At 40.4% G+C, this 24713-nt stretch overlaps 1 protein-coding gene across 8 annotated transcripts in view; it reads left to right on the top strand.

Moving 5' to 3' along the window:
- Positions 1 to 851: 851 nt before the first annotated feature.
- Positions 852 to 24713, top strand: part of RASGEF1C (RasGEF domain family member 1C) — a 186953-nt gene continuing 163091 nt past the window's right edge. For 6 of the 8 annotated variants that reach the window (XM_031953806.1, XM_031953807.1, XM_031953805.1 and 3 more), the window contains exon 1: positions 852 to 909. The gene's annotated coding sequence lies outside the window, so the exon portion shown is untranslated. Of the gene's footprint in view, positions 910 to 1297; positions 1355 to 24713 lie in introns of those variants that run through there. The other 2 variants (XM_031953803.1, XM_031953802.1) reach the window with 2 other exon arrangements.

The following is a 24713-nucleotide window of genomic DNA, read 5'->3' as shown; positions in this document are numbered from 1 at the left end:
AAGGGAAGGGGACAGGAAAAGTCTGGGAAATAGAACTGCAAGAACCCGGATGTTGGAGCTCGGTGGAAGGGCAACAACTGAGGGGAACCCCAGGTCCAGCCCTTCCCCCTCCCCTTAGTCTGGGGAGCTCTTCTCCACCAACATCAAGTGACCGCCGTCTCCAGAACATTCCCTGGGAGCCGAGGGCAAGAGAGCATTTAAATAAAACCTTGCCGCCTTTATTTAGTTTGCCAGGGGAGATAGGGTACCCGGTGCACCAGTAACTGTAACAGGCAAGATTGCACCTAAGGACGCGGGGAAGGCGGTGAGGGCTGCGCCGGGAAAGGCAGCGGGCCCAGCCCGGCGCCCGGGTTAGGAAGGAACTGGGCGGGAAAGGACGGGAGGATGCTCTAGAGCCCGGGAAGGCTGGCCAGAGAGGATGGGCGGCGGTGGGGGGCACAACACCCCGGGGGGCGGGTGCTGGGTTCCTGCAAGGGAGTCAGAGAGAGAATCGCGCTGGACAGGGCGTTGCCAGGTTGGGAGGGGCTCGGCATTAGAAGGACACCGCCTGTGCCCCCGACCCCGCTCGCGTTCTGTGCCCCCCCCCCCCATTTTCAGTGTTCTCGGCGGCCGCGAGGCGGCGCCCGGCGTCTGCTGAGCGCGTAGCCTGACTCGGGGCGGACTGGGAGGGGCGGCGGCGGCTCTTTAGCCGGCGGCTGCGGAGGCAGGAGCCGCAGTGAGAGCCGGGCTTCGGCCGCGTGCGCCCCGCCCGTCGGAGCCGTCGCGCATCGGCCCTCAGCGCTGGCGACCTGCGCGCCCCCCGCGCAGCGAGGCTCGCTCCCCGCGGGGCCGGCTGCGGCCGGGCAGGCACCCGCGGGCACGGCTGTGCCCGCCGGCGGGGGCAGGGGGAGCCGGCGCGCCTAGCCGCGGGTAAGTGGCCGGCTGGAAGCTGCGGCAGGAGCGGGACGGGGCGGGGCCGCGTTTGGGGGGCGCGACTGGGGGGCGTGTGTGCATTGTGTGTTTGCGCTCCGGGTGCCCGCCGCGGGGACGTCCGGGCGCTGAGCGCGCTGGTCCTGAAGCCCCGTCCCTCGCTCCCGCCCGCCCGCCGGGCTTCTTCCCTCGGAAGCCGGGAACCGGCGGTGAAACGGTGCCGGGCGCCTCCCCGGCCTCTCCGGGTGTGTGTCCCCAGGTCCGCGCGAGTCCCCTTGCCTGGATGTGCCTGCGCCTGTGCGCGCGCGTGTGTGAGAGACAGACAGACGGACGTGTCCGTATGGGGCCCTCCGGGGGTCGGCGGGCACCTGCGTGCCGCTTTGTGAGTTCTGGACAGATCCCTGCGCTTCCCTAGCTCCGTGTCCCTAAGGTGCTTCTCACCCCCGTGAGTGTCGGTGCGCCCTGTGTTTTCTGGGGGGGTGTGTGTGCCTCCAGAGCGCTGCTTCTGTCCCCCATTTCCTGGGAAAGACTCGCCGCTCTCCGGCTGGGAAAGGCGAAGAGGTCCCACAGAACACCCAGGAGCACTGCCGCGTGCGAGCGGGGCTGCGCTCCCCAGTGGGGCGTAAGGGGTAGGCTCACACCTGGGCCCCTGAATGAGCCTCGAGGCCAGGGGCTCCGTTCAGCTGGCACGGAAGTGGGGAAGTGAGCCCGGCTCACGCACGGTCGCTGTGTGACCTTGGATAGCTCCCTCTCCTAGCTTCGGTTTCGCTCCTTTGGGAAAGGCGTCTTTCGCCTCATGCTCTCCAACGTCGCTTTCCTCTTTTAGGTGAGCTTTGAAGACGCGGTCTGTTTGGGAGAGGGGAGAGTCTGAAAGACCTCTCCCCCAGCTCACCTCTCGCCTTGAGGGCGGAAGAGAAAGAGGCAGAGTAGGATAGGCAGAAGAAGCAGGGCACGACTTCTGCTGTCCAAGCCGGTGCTTTTCCAGGCAGAGCAGGTGCAGGAGCAAGTTGGAAGTGGGGAGAGTAGGGGGAGGTCCTGTAACACTGATAACTTGCTGTGGACAATTCACACTTTGGGATCCGGATTTTTGGGGACGGTCTTTGTGGGTTGGATTTTTACAAAGCTTTTTCCCCACTTCCATGGTCCTGAGATTCCAGAGGGGACTTGCCGGTCTAGTTAGGGCCGTTGTTGTTGCCTTTCAGGGTTATTTAGATGTTGCTAGATTGAAGAGAACGTCTGAGCCAAGAGAGATTTTAAGGCTCACATAAACCAGCACCCTCATTTTCCCGATAAGGAAACTGAGGCCCAGAGAGTTAAGTGCTCAAGGTCATGAATGCAAATGGAAATCTAAACTCAGATTCTTTGACATACATTGCCCTTGCCAGTGCTCACATTTTCATAAAATAATCCCGAGGCTCCAGTGCTACTGACATTCCAGAGGGAAAATGACCAGCTAAGTGTGATGTTACCTTTCATTGCAAGTATGGAATTCTAGGATATCAGAGCTCAGAGGGATCTCAAAGGTAACATAATTCAGCCTCTTTTATCGGTCATTTTATCAGTAAAGAAATTGAGACCCTCTGGCTTCTTCAAGGTCACACAACTTGCTAGTGATAGGAAAATATCTGCTCTGTCTCAGATTCCCCCCCAGCCCCAACTTTCTCAGAGAGAGAAGAGATCTTCGGTATAATTGTGATCCTCCAACTTTCCATCTACAAAGCAAGACAGATGTCACAGAGACCCAGCCATGCTGGGGAGTTGGGGAACAAGGGAGGCGAAGGAGTCGATCCTTCTCTCTGTGTGTGTGAGCAGCAGCTGCATCACGGCACCTGTGCACGCTCCATCTTTGCCAGAGACAGCTCTGCTCTCAGCAGGAAGATTCTGCCTAAAACCCCATCCAAGAGGGGACAGATAAATAATTCACCCTCTGACATTTGTCTTCAGCTGAAGTGGGAATTTCCAGTGTCAATTCCTGCATTTATTCTGAAATAAATTTGATTCACACAAACGTAGGGCTTGTTGAGAAACTCAGAACAGAAAGGTATTTTCTTGCTCAAGTTTACCAAAAATAACTCTCCTCTCCAGCACCCCCTACTTTTAAAAAATACTTTTTAAAGCTTGTAATAATAATAAACACTTTTACATAGTGCCACGAGCTTCCCTTATGGTAGGTTTGCTGTGAGCCTTGTATCTAAGTCTCATTATTAGAAGAGAGAGCTTGGTGTAGTGATTGACTTTAGAAGACTTTGACTGTGTGACCTTTGACAATTAACTTTTCTCTCTAAGTCTGCTAAGACTAAAAGTTGCAGAGCTGGTATTGGTTTTCTCTGGTGGAAGGAGTATACCTTCAAAATCACAAGTCTGGTATTTTAAAAAATCTGAAAAATACTAGTATTGTGGAATATTGTGTTGTTTGGTCATCTTTCAGTCATTTTCAACTTTTTGTGACCTCATTTGGGTTTTTCTTGGCAGAGATACTGGAGTTTATCATCTTCTTTTCCAGCTCATTTTACAGAGGAGGATACTGAGGCAAACAGGGGTTAGTGGCTTGCCCAGGATCACAGAGCTAATAAGTATCTGAAGCCAGATTACTACCTAGATGCACTATAGAATATTATAATAGATCCTAAATACATAGTCAGTTTAAAAGTGAAGGGACTTTTAAAGGTCATTGAATTCAATTCCTTCATTTTACAGTTGGGGGAATGGAAGTAAAAAGAGTTTAAATGATTTGCCCAAGCTCACACAGCCAGCAGATTTCAGAGGTGGGACCCGAATCCAGATCATTTGTCTCCAGATCTAGCCTTTTCTACTATTCCATACTCTAGAGTACCTTCAAGACAAAACTGCTAAGAAGCCACACCCTTCTAGAGAGCTGAGATGGTCATTTATCAGGTTGCCAAACTAATGCCCAATGATTGGGAAATGGATTCAGTGAAATGCCTGGTCCATGATGAAAATGTATATATGAATGTATATAAATGGCATAGTTTCTATGTGACCTTGGGAAAATAATTTCATTATGTAAAACTTCTTCTGTGTAAAATGAGGTAGGACTCATCCTCTAAATCTATACTTTGGTACTTCCTTGAGAAGACTAAAAGTCTCCATGAATAGGTCTGAATGTTTCTATCATTATTGGGTCACTTATAGTGGATACCATCAGTCAGTGGCTATGGAGGTCAGAATATATTTCTTAGTAGTAACCATGGCTGGCTTCTATGATCAATTTCAGCTATTGATAGTTAAATTTTGGTTATTCTGGCTATGAGATATGTGCCAAGAGAGGCCCAGAGAAAGGTGTTTCCAAGGGGCCAGATTAATAACCCACTGTCATAGAAGAAAACAGGAACAAGGAGAATGTTTTGTCCTTGAACTTAGCTAGTCTTGGTTAGTCTAAGCCAGCCACTTATATTAGACAAGTACAGGGTTTTGTACTTGTCAAAGTACAGGGAGGGAATTCTTTCACTATGAAAATGTGTGGATACCTTTTTCTGGTAAGAATCATGGTTTTAGAGCTGGAAAAGTGTCTTAGACAGCATCTAGTCCAATACCTCCCATTTTTGCAGATGAAGAAACTGAGGCCCAAAGAGTTTCTCCAAGATCAAACAGGTAATAATAAATGTCAGAGCTGGGTCCTCTGACTCTGAATCCAGCTTTAAAAGTTCAAAGTGACTTTTTCTGCTTCCTGAGGTTGCAAATAAGAGGGTTGGAAATCAAACACGGTTTCTCAAACCACTTGCTCTCATTTTTCTCTAAACTCAGAGGTCCATCTTTAGAAGAGAAGGTTCTTAGGTATGAGAAAAAGAACATGTAAATGGATAAGTAAACAAAAGATATATCCAAAATAATAGATAAGATTCTAGACCTGGGATGTCATTGGTTTAGCAAACTCTTAGGTAGGTATAGTGATCTCTACGGTCCCTTCCAGCTCTAAATCTATGAGTTGCTTGGGAGCTATTCCACGATAGCCATGTATCTATTTTTTACAGAGATTTAGCTTTGCTTAATCCATTCCTCTGCATGTTGGGTATCCAAACATCCCCAGTTAATGAACTGATGTTGACCTTGGTCAATTTTCTGAGTCTGCTTCTTAAACAAGAGTTTCTCTAGCATTGGATCACAAAGGGGACACACTGATCCAGAGTCTTTATATTTAGGCATATTCTGACCAGCAACAAAGATCCCAATGAGAGACAGATTTAATTATCCCCATATCAGTCTTGCAGAAGTAAATGACCTTGCTGTCTGATGGAGAGGATAAGAAGCATCTTCTTTTTATGAAGGGAGGGTTTGGGCTGAACTTTGGCTGGACCTGTAGGTTTGCTTTAGTGGAAGTAACTGGGATTGGAAGCATTAGGAGAGCATCTGTAATGTTTAAAGTCTACTCTTCCCACCCCCAATTTCCAAGTTAGTACTTTTGAATGCATTGATAATAAAAAAAATATTTTCAGAGTCAGAGAGCAAAAATTGCCTTTGAGGTCATCTGATCCTACTGCCTATGGAAGAATTCCCTCCATAAGTGATCATCTAGCCTATGTTTGAAGACCTTAAGTAATGAGGCTCACTACTTCCTGATATGACCATTTCCATTTTTGCATAGTTCTGATTGTTAGAAAATTTTTCCTTATGTCAAGTCAAAATCTGCTTTCTCCAGTCTCACCCCACTTTCCCTCTACAGGGCCAAGAAGAATCAGTCTATTCTTTCTTCCTTAATGACAATCCTTCAGATAACCCTTCAGATACTTGTAGGCGGATCTTATGTCTACTCAAATCTCCTCTTCACACACACACACACACACACACCCTGCAGTTCCTTCAAATATTTGTATGACATAGTTCTTGTCTTCTTTAATTGACCTTCTCTGAAAGAACTTCAGTTTGTTGATATCATTTTGAAAATTTGGCTCACAGAACTGCATAAGATATGTCAAATGTGCTCTGACCAGAAGAAGGACAAAGGGGACTATCACTTTTTTCACTCTGCATATTGTTTTATTAATGTAGAACAAAGAAGTCATCTTAGCTCTTTTAGGTGGCTGTAATGTACTCCTTACTCATATTGAGCTTGTGATCCATTAAAACCTTGGGCTTTTTTCATACAAACTTATCTAGCTATGCTTTCTCCATTTCATACTGGTAATGGTTGCTTTAAAGTTAAATTTATTTTCATTTATTTAGTGATTTTTTTGAGTCCAAGTATAAACTTTTGCATTTACCCTAGGTTTTTTATTTTTCTTTATGTTGCTGTTCAGCCATGCCCAACTCTTTGTGGCCCTGTTTGGGGTCTTTATGGTCAAATATATCAGAGTGGTTTTCTTCTCCAGCTCATTTTACAGATGAGGAAACTGGATTAAGTGACTTGTTCAGGCTCACACAGCTATAAGTGTCTGAAGCCAGGAAGATGAGTCTCCTTGACTTTTGGACCAATACTCTATCCACTGTGCCATCCTAGTTTTAGAGTTTCCTTAAGTGCTCATAAAATATTTTCAAATTGCTTCATTTTTTTAAAGTAGAGATAAGAGATATAGGGTCATGGAAAAAATCATTGCATTTGGAGGCATACAGAAGATAGCTTCTAGTCTTGGCTCTGACACTTATGAAGTTTATGACTGTGGGCAAATCATTTAATTTGCTTGAATATCTATTGTCTCATATTTTCCTTAGGATAATTATACTTATACTCTTCATGAGGGGTTATGAGGAAAATGTTTATTGAAGTATTTATTAAGCTTACTATGAACTAGCATATAGAAATACAAAGACAAAATAGACATAATTCTGGTTCTGAAGGAACTTATATTCCATTCAGGGACATAACATATAAATGCAAAGTAAAATATAAAATAAAGCTGGGGGAAATGATACTGGTGTTATCAAGCCATGCCTTACTTATGGAGGATATAGTACCAGAGCTTAGTATAACATCTTATAAAATAGTTACTATTCTTATTTTTCAATCAATATATGTTTTATAAATGTAAAATATTTTAATAGTATTATAAATGATAATTTCTCTCTCAAAATTTTTTAATGATCCCAAATTGCCTCCTGAGGAAGGTTCAGATTTTTTAGTCTAGTACTTAAGACTCTCAATCACCCGATGTTATCCTATCTATATGGTCTTATTTTATTTACACTCTTCCTCTTTTTTTTAATTGAAGCTTTTTATTTTCAAAACATATGCAAGGATAATTTTTCACCATTGACCCTTGCAAAACCCTGTGTTCTATTTTCCCCTTCTTCCCCCTACCTCCTCTCCTAGATGGCAAATAATCCAATTTATGGTACTGTTCCTCTTCACGTAATCTATATTCTAGTCAAACTGAATTACAAAATAATTCTAGTCAAATTGAATTGATTTCCAAACCTCTTATTTGCCACCCCAGGAAGCAGAAAAAGTCACTTTGAACTTTTAAAGCTGGATTTTAGAGTCAGAGGACCCAGCTCTGACATTTATTATTACCTGTTTGATCTTGGAGAAACTCTTTGGGCCTCAGTTTCTTCATCTGTAAAAATGGGAGGTATTGGACTAGATGATGTCTAAGACACATTTCCAGCTCTAAAACCATGATTCTTAGCAGAAAAAGTAATTACTTATTTTCCATATATGTGCCTTTTATTTTCCTGCCTCTGCTTTTGTTCACACTCTTCCCCCTGCCCACAATCCCCTGCCCTCACCTCTTCTTGTTAAATCAATAATTATCCTCCCTCATCTTCATCACTGAATAGTTAAATGGTATTGAATTGTATTTCTTTACAATCTGAATAAGCTCAAAATTTTCCCCATAGTCTAAGCCTTTCCTAATCTAAGGAGGCTTGGGCCATTCTTGGAGAACCATAGGACTTTATGCAGAATCTCAGTGTTGGGACATCAAAAGTCACCTGGTCCAATTCATACATGAATGAAAATTTCTTCTCCAGCACTATAAATGATGCAAAACCTTCTCTGGAAGACCCTGAGTAATAAGAAACTAACTTTCTATTTAGATAATTTCTCCCATTTTTAGACATTAAATTATTTGAAAATTATCTTTTTTTATATCAAGCCTGTTTGCTTCTCTACAACATCTACCCAGTTCACCTAGTTCAATTCATCTCAAACATTTATTAAACACCAACTATATACCGAGAAACTCTTTAGAACAGATACTGATTTGCATCTATGAATGAGGTTTCTTCACAAAACAGTTGGTAAACACTTCTTAAGCATCTTCTTTGCACCCCGCCCCAAAGACAGTTTCTGCTTTCAAGGATCTCACAGATCAAGGATTGATCACATCAAGGGAAAGATGAAAATGTCTATGCAAACAAATGATACAAGCAACTATGTACAAACAAGTTATATTCAGGATAAATTAGAGATAGTAACAGATGGCAGGTACTAGAAAAGAGGGGGATTAAAAAGGTTTCCTGTGGAAGATGGTATTTTGCCTAGGACTTGAAGTTAAGGAAGCCAGGTGTAGGGATGAGGAGGAAGAACATTTCAGGCATGAAAGAAGTCAATGAAAATGCACAGAGTAGGAAGGCAAAGTATCTTATCCTAACAAAAGCAAGTAAGTCAATGTTATTAAATCCAAAAATGTGAGGAAATATAAGATGTAAGAAAATGGGAAAGGTGGGGTTTAGGAGAAGAGGCACAGATTATGAAGATCTTTGAATGTCAAACACAAGGTTTTATGTTTAATTGTGGAGGTAATAGAGAGCCACCGTAGCTGGTTGAGTAGGGGTATGTGACATGGACAAACCTACATTTTAGAAAAATTACTTTGATAGCTGAGTAGAAGATAGAATGGAATGGTAGGTGACTTGTGCAGAGAGATCAACCAACAGATGTGAAGTGATGAACAACTGCATCAAGACTGGCAGTGTTGGAGGAGAGAAGAGAGTGTATCCAAGCTATCTGACAGCCCTTGGAAACAGTTTGGATGTGATGAAAGAGCATGAGGAGTGGATGAGAGAGCCTAGGGGACTGGAAAGATAGAACCCTCAATGGTATGAGGTAAATTAAGAAGAGATGAGAGTTTTTGAGGGAGAAAAGTTCATTTTTGAACATGTTGAGTTTTAGGTGTCTACAGGACATCTAGTTTAAGATGTTCATTAGTTGGAGACACAGTACTGGAGGTCAACACAAAAGTTAGAGCTGGATAAATAATAATATACTATTAGTATAGAGATGGTAATTGAATCCATGGTTTCTAAAGATATCAAATAAAATAATATGAAAGGAGAAGAGAACCTAAGACAGAACCTTTGAAGACATCCATAGATAGAGGACATGATCTGGATAAGGATCTAGCAAAAATGACTGAAAAGAAATGGTTAGATAAGTAGGGGGAGAACCAAGATAGGATAATATCAAATAAAAGAGTATTAAGGAGAAAATGGTGATTAATAGTGTAAAAAACTTCAGAGAGGTAAAAAGGGATGATTTTTTTTTAAAAAAAAGGCCATTATATTTGAAATTGTTAGAAACTTTTGAGAGGACAGTTTCAGGTGGTAAGGTCAGATACTGGATTGTAGAGAGTTAGGAGAGGAAATCAAGACATTAGCTGTAGATGGCCTTTTTAAGGAATTTAACCACTAAAGGGTGGAAAGATGATATCAGGATCAAATGAGGGTTTTAGAGAATGGGGAAACACGATCATGTTGACAAAGTAAAGAAGCAGCCAATAGGAGGAAGAGGTGGAAGGTAAATGAATGAGTGGGAATGCTAGAAGAGGCATCCTGCTAGAGGAGATAAGATGGAATGGGATTGACAGAAATTTCTATAACATATACCTGATCCAAAAAATATTCCAGGGGCTATGCTAATTCTCTTTGATATTTAGACAAAAATTAAACAAGGAGCTTACATTCTGTTGAGGGAAATGGCATGTACATAGAAAATTGAATTATACATATATATATATATATGTATCATAATTTCTGGGAAGAGAGGCTAGGACAGTTATGATGAGTAGTTTGCTAGCAGTGAATCCAAGATTCTAGGAGGAACAATGGAAGGGTAGAATAGGGATGCAAGAGAAATGAGGCTGACATGCGGGGATAGAAGGAATTTTCAGCCTGGGCAGCTAGTGACTCAGAATCACAAGGATTCTAAGTGGAGATCACACTTATATTTCATCATATTAGATGTGGCCGTTTATTCTAGCCTGTCAGGATATTCTTAGACAATGATTCTCTCATCTCTTGTGTTAGATAGCCTCTGAGGCTCTGTGTCATCTGAAATTTTGATGAATATGTTATCTCTGCCTTGATCTAAGACAGTAATAAAAAAAAACCCTACTTAACAGAATATGATCAGGGACAGAACTCTGGGGTGATCCACTTGAACACTCTCTAGGATGACATCAATCCACTCATTACTTTCAGTCTGCTTATTCATTAAGTCTGTAACCTACTGTCATCTGGTATACTTCTCTTTAAAACAACAACAATAACAACTTTTTAATAATGTCATTTTTCTCTGGTATACCTTTATGTAATTCCTCCCAGAGAGTCATCCTATATAACAAATAGTATTGCTAAAGGATGGAGGAAGAGAGAGAGGAAGGGAACGGGAAGAAGAATCAGTACAAGTGAGCAATACATCAAAAAAAGTCTGAAAATATGTATAATTACAACACTTGTGAATCTCACCCCCTCTGCCAAAGAATAAGGTGGTGGGGTTTCCCATACCTTCTTTCAATCAATGCGGTTCTTTAATTTTTTTGTAATATTCCCTTTTGACTCTTTTCTGTGATTTTTCTTTCCACTCACACCATTGTAGTTGTTGTGTCTATAATTTTTTTTTGCCTCTACTTCACTCTGCAGTAGTTCTTATATAGATCACTCCATGTTTATTTGTTTTTATTACATTCTTCATTGTTATTTTTTACAACATAATCATGTTCCATTCTATTCATGTATCACAATTTGTTTAGTCATTCCCCAATTTATGGGCAACTCCTTCGTTTCCAGTTCTTTGCTGTCACAAAAAAAGTCCAGCTATATTTTGGTATATAGTAGAATGTTCTTTTTATCAATGGTCTCCTTGTGGTTATGAACCTAGTAAAGAAATCTCTGGGTCAAAAGATATGAATAGTTTTAGACATTTTAGTTATTTTATTTGACCAATTCTAAGTTGCTTTCCACAATGATTGTACAAATTCACAACTCCACCAACAATGCACTAGTGTGTCAAACTTTCCAAAACCTTTCCAACATTGTTCATTCCTATTTGTGGGTGTGAAGTGTTGTTTTTACTCACATTCTCTTATTATTAGTAATTTGGAGCATTCATTCATGTGTTTGTTAGTAGGGTGCAATTCTTTTTTTTGAGAATTTTGTTAATATTATTTCACTGCTTATCTGTTAGAGAATGTTTGTCATGTATCTATTATTTATATATGTGTAAATGTATACATATATATGTTCATGTATGTATATATGTATGCATATACACACACACACACATAATATTAAATCTTTATCAAAGAAATTTGTTATAAAGTTTCTCCTACTCCAATCCATTGTTTATCTTTTCATCTTGGGGGCATTAGTTTTGCTTATACAAGTTTTTCAGTTTCATCTAGCCTTCTTTCTTCAATCTATCTTCCACATAGCTGTCAAATCGACATTGCTAATGCACATGTCTAACCTCATAACTGCTAGTGCCATCTTTCCCAAACTACCTTGCTTTTAATTACTTTGAATTTTTTTATATTTATCTTATCTATACTTGTACATATATATATATATATATATATTTTTCCTCTCCCCCTCTCCCCCCTCCTTGCAAGTAGTGATTGTTTCAATCATTATACTTGTATCTCCAGCTCTTTAACACAGTGCCTTACACATAGTATGTACTTAATAAATGTTTGTTGATTGATTAACTATGGCTTCCAGGATAAAACACATACTTCTAATCTTGACTTTGGGGAACCCTTTATAATCTGGCTCTGACCTCTCTTTCCAGGCTGCTAGCACATCACATTTCAGATTCCAGACTCATTGTCCTATTGGCTGTTTTCCAGTTTACAGTACTCTATCTCCTATATCTGTACCTTGGCACAGGCTATTCCCCAATTTTAGAAGCCTCTTGTTTTTATCTCTTAGAGCCCCTGGTTTCCTTCAAGGTCGAGTTCAAGTACCTTCTCCTACAAGAGTTCTCTCCTAACCCTTTGGAAGGTCCTGCTTTCTGCCCTTAAAATTACATTGTACTAACTTTGCATGTATTTTGTGTCTGCTTATCTGACTAAAGTTGTTTCCCTTTAATGGAGTATCAGAATTTCAAATGTTGGTTTTGTTTTTGTATCTCTAGTGCCTGACAAATAGTAGTTGCTTAATAAATGCTCCTCCATATTCAAGCAATATAGCCAGTTGTCTGGGAAGCCCTGTCCTACCCCTGAGCATAACTTTGGTGCTATGAAAGATCCTAGACCAGTGGCTCTCAAAGTATGGTCTAGAAAATCCTGGGGATCTCTGAAACCCCTTTAGAGAGTCTACAAATTAAAAAATAGTTTTTATTTCCAATATGGTAAATGTCTATAAATATAATCCAGATAAACAAAAATGCTTTGGAGAGATCCTCAATAATTTTTAATAGGATAAAGATACTGAAAACAAAAGTTTGAGAACCACTGTCCTAGACCCTAGAGCCTGGAGCCCTCTGAGACAACTTCTTTATTTGATAAATGTGCAAGCTGAGGAAGTCTGGAGAAATGAGTGGAGTTTTCAAGGTCGCACAGGCCCACATATTTGGATTATAGAAGGGCCTTGGAGGTGATCCAATGCAACTTGCTTATTTTGCAGACATGCTAAAGCTAGAATGGACTGGAGAGGAACTCTGACCCAAGTGATTGGTCTGTCAATCTAGCCCTCTTGTCTCCTGTGCCTTATAGAGAGGGTGGTGGGAGAGGGAAGAGAGATGGCAGCAGTATAAGCAGCAAGACCCTTAACAGAGAGGAATCCAATAGAGTTTCTATAGGTAAATTACTAGGTGGCATAGAGAGTCAAGAAGATGCACTTTCCTGCATTCAAATCTGGCCTCAGACACTTATAGCTGTGTGACCTTGGGCCAGTCACTTAACCTGGTTTGCCTCAGTTTCCTCATCTGTAAAATGAGCTGGAGAAAGAAACGGCAAGTCATTCCAGCATCTCTGCTAAGAAAATCCCACATGGGTTCATCAAGAGTAGGGCACAACTGAAAAATGACTGAACATCGACAACAAAGGAGAATGAAGTTTGGATTTAATTCAGATCCTTGGTTTCATAGAAAAGCTTTTCTCCAAGTTCATTTGCAAAGCTGTAAGCCCTCAAGTGTGTACATAGAGGCCCTGTCATGTTGTCTTCATCGCTCTGTTTGCCATTAGCTTGGGACTGACACAGGGACCCAGGAAAGATTTGTTAAATAAGTGAGTGAGCAACAAAAGGGTTACCCAAATGGATTCTGTTACTCATTAAGTACCAAAGCAATTGAGATTCATGAAGCATCTTAAACAGTGCAGAACAATTCTGATCAGGTTCCCACCTCCTGGCGAGGAAGCCGTGTGTTCATGGGGGGTTGGGAGGGGGGGGCTGCACAGTCAGCACGTGTGCTTACAGCACTGTGACCCATTTAAAAGGTTCTACCTGCAAGGTTCCAGAGATGTTGCTTTAGCTATAAAAGAGATTATTGGCTCGGTCTCGGTGTCTCTCAACCTCTTTCTCATTTCCTGATTAACCATCGTGGGTAACTCATACATGATGATGTTTCCAGGGAGCTCCGAGGCTGCCTCATTATTTGATTGGTGCCTAATGAGATTTTCCTGCCCTAATAATTTCTTTTTGCAGAATGGTTGCAAGATTGAGATTTAAGCTTCTTTCTTCATCTTGAAAAAGTCACCTGGCAGTCAGAGCTCACTATCCTCATTTTCAGCAGACCTGCCTTGGTTGTCAGCTTACAATTAGCAAGGAGCATAGATCTAGATCTCTGAGGCCATTTTATTCCAATCCCTTTATTTTACAAATGAGGAAACTGAGGCTCAGAGAAATGAAATGACTTGTCCATGGTGACACAAGTATTAAATGTCAGAGGTGGTATTTGAACCTGGATCCTCTGACCCTAGAACCTATACTCTTTCCATTGTACTCCAAAGTCTTCCCAAATAGGCAAGTTGTTTTAATCATTGTTTCTTCACTTATCAAATGGGGGCAATGATAACCACTTTTATCTACCTCTAGCAGTGCATCCCGTACACAGTAAATCTGTCTTTCTTCCTCTCTGTTCAGAACTTAAGGTAAATCACAGTAACCAGGATTCCCCATCTACTTGTTCTATTTTTTTTTTGTTAATTCAACTTCCTGATTATCAAAATCCAGTTAATTCTAAATTCTCCTTTGGTCCCTTGTGTTTTAAATGAATGAGGCTTTAGCTAAGTACAAAATGTCAGTCATACTTAGGAAGGAGGTAGAATTAAAGCTACCACAAGCCTTTGAAAGTTACAAAACGTGCCACCATCACCTTCCTTTAAAAAAAAGAGATTGCAGAATGTCTCTCCTGTCACTTCTGGAGTTTTAAAGAGCAGCTTTTCTTCTGAAACTCAGACCTGATCAGAGACAAGTCTCAATCTTCTTTTCAAGCAAGCCAACCCTTTCCAAAGCATGCCTTTGGGGATTATGGTAAAATGTGCCCTTGACTCAAAAATATATATATTTGTGCTATATCACATCCAAGTTGTAACCAGTTGTCTGCTTTCAAACAAAACTCTCTGGGGACTCAGATTTGAACAAGGTGGAAAGTTGATTCATTTCACAGATGCTGATTGAATAGGCACCTTTACACGCTGTCTGACTTATCTTCCTAATATTTAGATCCAATCACCTTTTCTAACTAACATTCTTCAGTATTGCTTACCAAATAAAATTGAAACTTCTTTTCTTGACAGTCAAGGCCCTCCTATAATCTGGCAGTAGTCTACCGTTCTGGTCTTATTTCATATGAATTCCTTCTATGGACTTTGCATTATTGTTTATCTAGTCACTTAACCTGGTTTGCCTGACTCTATGAGGTCAGGAACCAGGATTTTGCTAAATAGTACTCAAGAGCACACAGAAATATTTACTGGCTTGAGAAGTCATTACTGATCTGAGGAACCCCAGTCTCTACCTCCTCCCACCAAGCAGAGGAGTGATGAGATCTTAGATTTCCAACATTTGTGTCCAACCACAGGGTCTTTCTCTCCTAAGATTCCAGCTAGCTAATGGTGTTCCTTATTACTCTTATTCACTTGGTCTCATTCTATGCTCTGTTAAATTTGTGTATGTGTGCAATTCTCCTACTAGAGCATGACTTCCACTAGAACAGGGCTGTACCTTGTTTTTCTCAATATTCTTCCTCAAGCACCTATACATATACTTGATCTTGGATATGTATTTGTGTGACTATCAAAGCAATGAAATGAAGAAACTAAATGCTATATGACTATGTTAAATTTTGAGCTCTCAAGAGATAGGAGAAAAAGTACTTCTCTTCTTTCTTCAGAAGTAGTGATATGTGAGTAAAGAACATCAAAAATGATGTCTGATTCTGGTGATGTTGTGGTTATTTTCCTTGAGTTGCTATTTTTTCTTCCTATTTTATTCTTTGTTATAAGGAATGGCCCTCTGGAAGGGGAAAAATATATTTGAAAATAGAGGTGATGTGTCAATAAGAAGTAATTTTTAAAAAAAATTAAAAATAAACACATAAGTGATAATAGGTGTTGTGTGATAAATGATTAGGTATTATGTAAGCAGAATTAGACATTGTGTACTATTGAATGCAGAGATTTAGAAATATTTCTCCATTTTTCTGCATCATAAAAACAGTAGAAATGCCAAGATAATTGAGTAATGCTGATATAGGAATGGCTAGGAAGCAATAGCAAGAGCAAAGAATATGGCTAATACTTTTCTGGCTCTTTAAGAGGGAATATAGGGAATGGCCATTAGTGAATAAGATTGAGAAGAGTGTGATAGCCTTAGAAGAAATCAGGTTTAGAGTAAATCAAATCAGAAGAAATGTGGGTTGAAAAGTTGGAGGCTGGGGGTAGGTTATTTGACAATAGAATTTGAGTATTGAAGGACACTTTTAACTGGACTGGGCAATGGGTGAATTGGTTTGGAGAGGATCATGGATGATTAAAATAGGGATGAGGGCTTGGGGAACGTAGTATAGGCTTTCTTTTGCACCAAAGGTATGAGATTGGATGAGATGAGATTACAGTGACATGCATCTTCTACAGAAATCAATAAATAGAATAGGTTTCCAGCCTAGAGGTTGATGAACTCCCGGGGATGGCAGAGCTGGAAAGTCATTATGAAGGGTCCATGAATTTGTATGTATACCAGGTATTGTCATTTTTTTCATTTCTATTTAACTCCAACTATATATGCAGTGTGACTCAGTATAATAAATAGGCAAACATACCTTCTGTTAGCAGTCTTGCATATGTTACTATTTTCAAATTACATAATTTATTGTTATTAATAAAATACAAATTTACTTAAAGCAAAAAGAAAAAGATGGCCCAGATCTATCTTCTGTTCCCCCGACTGTCTCTGTGACCTAGGGAACTGGGAAGAGACAGGGTGAGGACAGCCACACATGTTCCCTGCTGTCAGAGTTATCTCTGTAGTGTAAAGCCTTGACCCATCAGTCCCCTGTTCAAAAATCTGTCATAGTTCTGACATTTATAGGATGAAATCCAAACTCTGCGATCTGTCATTCAATGCCCTCTCTACTTTGTTCTCAAATTATCTTGACAGTGTCATTGCTTCTTGTCATTTCTCCTCTGACTAACCTGAATTACCCAATAAATATTTCCTGGACAGAAAGTTATAGGAACTAGAACTTAAATGGGTCTTTGAGATCATTTAGTCTATTTTCAAATGAGGAAAGTGAATCTTGGTCCAGCTTATACAAATAGCAAATAGCAGGTCTGGGATTGGAACCTGGATCCCCAATCTTTAAATCCAAAGCTCATCCCACTTCCCAGGATTTTGAGTGGACATACTGTTCTCTATAACGTACTCCCTCCCTGATCTCTTCCACATTGGAATCTTTGATTTTTCAAAGCCCATTTCCGACCCTACTTTCAGAAATGGTTGTCCTTCCTTTGAACTCTCCTAGCCATTTTTTGCATTGACCTTGGGTACTTATTAATGCTACTTTGTATTTTGGTTATTTATGTCAGTGTTCCTCCATCCTCCCTTCCCACTGGTCAGTGGGATCATGAGCTTCATGAGGTCAAGGATACCTTTTGTACATCTCCATTTCCTAGATTAGCACCTGGTAAAGGATCTTGCATACCACTGTGGAATGAATTCATCTGAACACTTCTTGAACCTATCTGTAGTTTCAGCTTGTCTGTGTATATTTAATTCAACAAAGGTTTAATAAATGTCTATTGTGTGCAAGGTTCAGAGATGTGACTTACAAAGATGAATAGTGTTGTCATCCCTGCTCTTAAGGAGCTCCCCATCTATTGCAGGGGCTAGGCAGGGTGGGTGAGAGGGAGTGGTTAAGTACAATGAAGGAGTCTCAGGGACATCATTTCTGGCTCTGGTTGGTGAGCTGGATTAAGGAATTGGGATTAGAGTAGCCTCAATAGAAGAAGAGTAGCACCTGAGCTGGGCATTATTAGCACAGAAAATGGGGAAAAATAGGTTTGTAATCAGAAGACTTTAGTTAAAATCCAGGCTCTGTTGCTTACTTCCTGTGTGATATTAGGTAATTTTATTCACTTTTCTGGGCCTCTTTCTTCATCTTTAAAATGAGGGGGTAGGAATAGGTAACTTCTAACAATAAATCTATGAGCCAGAGATGAGAGAGGAGAGAGCACAGTGTCTCTAGGAGGAGATGGGGTCAGAAGGAACTAATTCCACACTAGTAGGATGGAGTCCCTAAAAGGTCTTCCATCACAAATCTCTAAAGTGACCAGTGGGTCAGCAGGCAGATCTGTTAGAGTGCCGGTAGTAGCAGATCCCATGCTCTCTTAGCAGGCCAGATAGCTAAAAAAGCATCGGTACTGAGAGCAAGTCCAAATGTAATGTGTCAGTGGACTTAGTAATGTTAAGGAAACTTCTGAGCTGCCCCCAGATAGATTTTGGGATATGCTGATGAGCTAGAGGAAGATCCTGTTGAACTGGTTCAGCCAAAGCCATATTGTTTAGGAGAAGGTATGTCGGACTGGACAGTGTAAGATGGCCTGGCTTCCATTCTCATCTCCATGTAACTGTGAGCAGAGTGCTTGAAATTGAGCCTCATTTTCTATTATGTAAAGTGAGAAGTTGGACTAAATTACTTCTAAGATTCCTTCCTACTCTAAATGTGCCCATCTATTTAAACAGCAAATTTGTCTTGTATTTAGCTCATTTTAATATAGTTGTTTGCATGTTATTCCCCCCCTTCCCATAGGATGGTGAATTCCTTGATGGTTTTCTATGTATTCCCATACTTAGCACAGATCCAGGGACATAGTAACACTTTTAAAAATGTTTTTTTGACTAACAACATTAGTTGATATAGATAGCAGATATGAAAAGAGCATTGAAATTTGAGGCCAAATAGCTGGGTTCAAATTCTGAGTTTGGACAAGTTACACAAGTCCAGGAGTTTCAGTTCCTTCCTCTAAAATCAGGAGTTACTAGGTGTGTGATTTGGGCAACTCACTTAACCCCAATTGCCTCCCTCTCCCCCCCCAAAAAGAGTCCAAAGACCTTTAAAATAAATAAATAGATAGATAAACAATAAATAAATAAGATCAGGAGGTTTGGTTCCATGGTCTCTGACAGCCTTTCCAACTCTATCAATTATCATCTTGTAATCTTTTTTTTCCCAACATGCACCTAGCACCTATTCTGTGCAGGGCTCATCTGCACTGACCTCCTTGGCAATGGCTGGTAATCAAGGCTTCCTTGAGCAATTGGAGATCATTGTGCCGAGCCTGCCTGATTATAGGATGTCTTTTTTTGTTACCCGCGCAGCAGGAGGAATTTGATGCATGGCATCAGCTCTGGGTATTTTTAGCTTCTCTATAGTGACATGTCACTGGTTTTCTGGGACCAGCCTCAGGCTCTAGCTCAAGCTTTAGAGTTACTGTCGGAGCCTATCATGTCTTGCATTTGTATTGAGGTTACTCAGGTCCTTGTCTAGACAACATTACCCACCCACCCCCATTTCCAGTTACTAGACTCTGATGACAGAGGCTGTGACTTATTCATTTGTTTCTCTTCATATTATGTCTCTCTTTGTATAGTAATTGTCAGTTCAACTCAAATCATTTCACGTGAACATGTATTAAGCACCTACCATGTGCAAAGAATTGAATCTATGGTTTCAAAGATTAAAAATGACACAGTCGTTGTCCTCAGGGAGTTTGTAGTTTAAGAGAAGGACATGGTGTTTACAAAAATAGTTGTGATACAAGGAGGAATAATGGGCACAAAGGAGAGGCTCAGGCAATGTGTACTATGAAGAGCATATCAGTAGGTTACAAAAATTTCTCCTAGGGATACCCCTGGGATTAAGATCAGTTTTGAAAGATCAGGTTCCTGGCTCCGACTGAGCTTAATCCATAGGGAATCTTCACTACTCAATTTCTTTTTGGATATATTCTGTCCTGGCTCTACAGTAGCATAAGAGCCTATCTGTGACTCAGACAAAACCTAAAAGCCTTCTCAGAGGTAATACTGTCAGGGCCATATATAAAAGCCTCTAGGAAGAAAGAAAGGGATGCTCCTCCTTTTGTGCCATAGCCCAGCTGCTGAAAACTGTCTACTGAGAGCCTTACCTGATATCCATTTCTTAAGATTTGGGCTGCTCTGAACAGAGAAGAAATCCCTCCTCCTCCTCCTCCTCCTCCTCCTCCTTCTCCTTCTCCTCTTTTTTCTCCTTCTCCTCCTCCTCCTTCTCCTTCTTCTGCTCCTCCTTCTCCTCTTCTTCCTCTTCCTTCTCCTCCTCCTCCTCTTTCTCCTCCTCCTCCTCCTTCTTCGTTTCCTCCTCTTTCTCCTCATTCTCCTCCTTCTCTTCTTCCTCTTCCCCCTTCTTCTTTCAATTAATTGTATCTTACTCTTGGTAACTGGGTATCCTATTTGGAGTCTTCTTGGCAAAGCTTCTGGAATCGTTTGACATTTCCTTCTCTAGCTTATTTTATAGATAAAGAAATTGAGGCAAAGTATTCAGTGACTTGAAGTGAACTAGTAAGTGTCTGATGCCAGATTTGAACTCTATCCATGGCACTACTTAGCTGACTTATTTTGTATGTTACCTGATTCAACTGTAGGGCCAAAGGCCCTGACTAATGCTTACCAGGGAACTAAAGGGCCTCCATCCTTCTAGGCATGCAGACTTTAGCCAAATCAGTTTTGTACAATGAAGCATTGCTCTGGTGCCTAGTCCTGAGTTATTGAGTCCATGCCCATAATTGGTCAAAGGTCCCTTGTGTTGGGCAGAACCCATCTCTGAGATTTATCTTTCAGTTTTCAACCCTGGGCAACTGCCACATCTCTGAAATATTGCCTTTAACAGATTACAATGAAGATCATTATAACCCAGAGATCCCATGTTCTTGAGGGCAGTGTTCAAGTCCTGCTGAAGCTTTATGGTGTATCAGAGTAAGAACTAATTTATATCTTGTTTAAATATTTCTACTTGGCTATGGGTGAGAAACAATTAAACTCACTTCCTCAGGAGGCTCCTGATTTGACTAAATTTTTTATGAAATACAAAAGTATTTGGGCTTCAGAAGGCAACTTTGGAGATAGGATCAAAAGGCATGATTGGAATAAGTGATGCTGTAAGAAAAAATGGGTGCCTAATGGTTATAGAATGGTCAAATACTTGCAGGATATGCATGCAGTAGACTATTGTTATGCTATAAAAAATGATGACTATACAATATTGAAAGAAACTTGGGAAAATTTGCATTAACTGGTTGGTTGCAAGTGTGGAATGAGGCACACCATGTCCATGGCTAATGTGTCAATTTGTTTTGCTTAACTGTACTTCTTTTATGGAGCCAGAGAATCACTAGGTAGTGAAAGTGATGTAAAAAGAAAAGCATGAATATAAGAAAAAGAAAAAAAGAAAAGAAGTGATCATGTAGAGTCTACAGTTGAGTCTTAAGATGCTTGGGAGCCTTAGGAACCAGAGTACATGCAAGAAAGAACATACAAAGTGATGAACCACATCTCTTATCTTTTGCCACTGAACCCAATCCTTATCACTGCAGGAAGATTACCTAGTGGTGATTGGTCATCTTGGTAACAGTGTGTGATAAGAACTATGAAGAGAAAGGGAATACTTCCAGATGTGGTAAATCTGGGAAGATTTCATGGGAAGGGAGACACAGAGAGTTGGGCATTCATTGAAGAGAAGAATTTTAATGAGGAGATGGGGAATAAATGGGATGGTAGCAAAGAGGAAAGTCATCCAGACTAAGGCATAGCAAGGAGATGGGAAAAGTTAAGATGAGAATGAAATTCAGTGAGTAAATAGTTCAGTTTGGCAAGAACAGAGTACATGAAGAGTAATTGTAGGTGATGAGGCTAGAAATAGAAAGAGAGGAAACATAGTTACAGACACATTGTGGAATATTTTGAATATCAGGATAATGAGCTGATTCTTTATCTGAGGCACTAGAGAACCACTTGGTGGTATGGATAGAGCACTTGGCTGGAAATCACAATGACTCATCTTCATGAGTTCAAATCTGGCCTCAGACACTTAGGAGCTGTGTGATTCTGAGCAAGTCACTTAATTACTTTGCTTCAGTTTCCTCACCTGTAAAATCAACTGAAAAATGCTCTAGTATCTTTGCTAATAAAACCCCAAATGGGATCATGAGGAGTCAAACAAAGGAAACCACTAAGGGTTTTTGAGTAGAGATATAAATATACTGGAATGTTACCATAAGAAGATTACACAGGTAGAGGTTGGAAAAAGAAAGGTATTGGGGACAATTAAACCTTTTAGGACACAAAATCCATTGCAGTGTGATAAAGCCTATGGACTCCTTAGAATAATGTTTTTATATAGTTCAACAAAATGCTAAATTTCAGAAGTTAGTGCAAATAAAGATATGATTTTTCCCCCATCTAAATTCATAAGGCCCCCTCTGAAGTATATTGATAGACGCTTTGGGAGTCTACTAACCCAGGTTAGGAACCCCTGATTTAGAGGGAATGGAAATAATAGGACTGATAGTTGATGACAGCTTGGATTAGAATGGTGGCTATGATAGAATATGAAGAATAGTTCAGAGGAAAAAATGTTGCAAAGAATTTTTCTCAGGTAGAATTGATAAGATAGCATGTAGTGAGATGGATAGAATGAAGGTGAAAAAAGAGTCAAAGGTTATTGAGATTCCTACCTTGGGCATCTGAATTCACAGCCTTCCTAGCAAGCCTTAATTTAAAGGGAAAAAAAGCAGAATGATATATATCAACATATATATGTTCTTTGAAACCAGAGAGCTGGAAACAAGTGGATGCCTGTGAGTTGGGGACTAGCTAAACAAATTGCAGTAGTGAATGTAATGGAATTTTACTGTGACCTAAAAAAAAATAACAAAGAATTCAGAAAAATACAGGAAGACAGATGAACTGATGCAGAAGGAAGTTAGCAAGAAAAAATGTGTATATATACATAAATGTAAACATAAAACAGAAATGATATTACATATTATTAATCAGTAACCAGTGATTTCATTAATTATTTAATCAATGCAGGACCAATTATTTATTTGTGGTTAATTATTAATATTAATGTATAAAATGTGGACAAAATAGCTTGAAAATATAAGCTGAAAGAAAAATAAAACAAGACTAAATGTAGTATAATGAAAATAACTAAGCTTGAATCTAGATGCTCATCCCTTACTTTATTGGGGGAGGGCCTATAGGTGTGGAATAGTGCACACACTATTCCATGCAGTTAAAGTGTAGCTAGATTTTGCTGTCCTAACAAATTCTTGTTCATGACTTGACCCGGTCTCTAGTTTTTGCCAGATTATATCAAGGAGGTAATAATTTTACTGATACTTGAAATTATGCCTTTTGGTCCATGCATACCTCTCTAGTTTAAAAGTTCTCTGCTTCAGCACCCCTCACCATGATCTTTCCATTTCTGCCTCAACCTCTTTGATTTTCATGTTTTGAGAGACCCTGTCTACTGAGTTGACCAAAGCATTGGTCTATCCCCTGCAGAACCTACCTTTTTTTTTTTTAATTAGAAAAGATATTGTATCAGGTTCCACTCTAAGGATCTGACAGTATTGTATATGGTCCTCTTCAAAGGCCTTCTCCCAGACCCAGGCAATATTAGTTAGTATCATTTGCTACGTAGAACCTAAAGAAACCCCCACTCTCCACCCCTTTATTTTCAACTCCCCACATGGGGCCACAACAACAGTTGGAGCTATGCTGGGAGGGACATTCCCACTCATGCAGGAGATGATCATCTGTCTCCAGAAGCAGTCAGACAGTTGCTACCTCTAAAAGAAAGCTCTCTCAGATCCTGCTGGGATGTGGGTAATTAAAAATTCATTAGAACCATTGATAGAAATAGAAAGTTTCATTGAATGAATGGTGGATAATATTATATATATGAAACTTTTGGAGCATATAAAGAATACTGGGAAAAAGAGTCAAGAGATCTGGATTCAAGTACTTCCTTTTTCCTTAGCATTTCTAAGAACTTGAATAAGAAATTTCTCTTTTCTGGGCCTCAGTTTCCTTAGTCATAAAATGAACAAGTTGAATTAGTCTTTGAAGTCTCTTCTAACTAAATTCTATGAATCTGTAAACTTATGGATTAATTTGTACTCTGGTTTTTACCTCCACGAATCTCTGGAAAGAACATCAGTTCCAGAATCAGAAGTTATTGTCAATTACTTTTTTCCCAGGTGTTCCTAACTATTCATGACCCCATTTGTTGTTTTCTTGGCAAAGATACAGGAATTTGTCATTTCCTTCTCCAGCTCATTTTTCAGATGAGGAAACTGAGGCAAACGGGATTAAGTGACTTGCTCAGGATCATAAAATCAATAAGTAAATATAAGGCCAGATTTAAATTCAGTGAAATGAGTCCTCCTGACTTCAAGCCTGGTGCTCTGCATCACTGCACCACCTCGTTACTTCAGTCAAAGGACCTGGGTTCAAGTCCCACCTATAGTGTTTACTACCTTTTTGACCCTTGGGCAGATCACTTCCACTTTAATTTCCTCATGTGTAAAGTGAAAGCATTGAATTCTATGGCTTTTGAGGCTCCCTTCCAACTCTAGAAATAAGATCCTCATAACTTCTTTCTAGGAATTACAATAGATAGAAAATAAATTAGGTCAGGGTTGAAGGGTTTTGGGAATAAAGTTTTCTAGAGGGTGGAATAGCTTCTGTTAGATTGCCCGACAGCAAGGGAGGGCATGCTGGAAACATCAGCTGCAAAGGCCAGCTGGCAGAGTGAGGCCATTCCAGGCAAGGACAAGTAGCACTTTTATCCTCTGTGACTCAAGGGCACAACTTCCTTCACCCTTTCATGCAGCCTCTTGGGAAAATGGGCACATACAGATAAAACTGAGGGTCCAAGGAAAATACCCATTGCAGTCAGTTTCCTCTGTTTACTAAGGCAGGAAAGTATGTAATATATTTTAGAGCAGTTCCCATCAAAACCAATTAAAATAATGTTCCAGCACTTCGCTTATCAGGGAAATTTACTTTTACAGTCCATTTCATCTCCTGATCATGTTTTATAGCTTAAGTTTTGTGTGTGTGTGTGTGTGTGTGTGTGTGTGTGTGTG

This window comes from Sarcophilus harrisii, chromosome 2 (genome assembly GCF_902635505.1).
Source record: "Sarcophilus harrisii chromosome 2, mSarHar1.11, whole genome shotgun sequence".
Lineage (NCBI taxonomy): Eukaryota > Metazoa > Chordata > Mammalia > Dasyuromorphia > Dasyuridae > Sarcophilus > Sarcophilus harrisii.
This window is presented reverse-complemented; position numbering and strand designations above follow the sequence as displayed.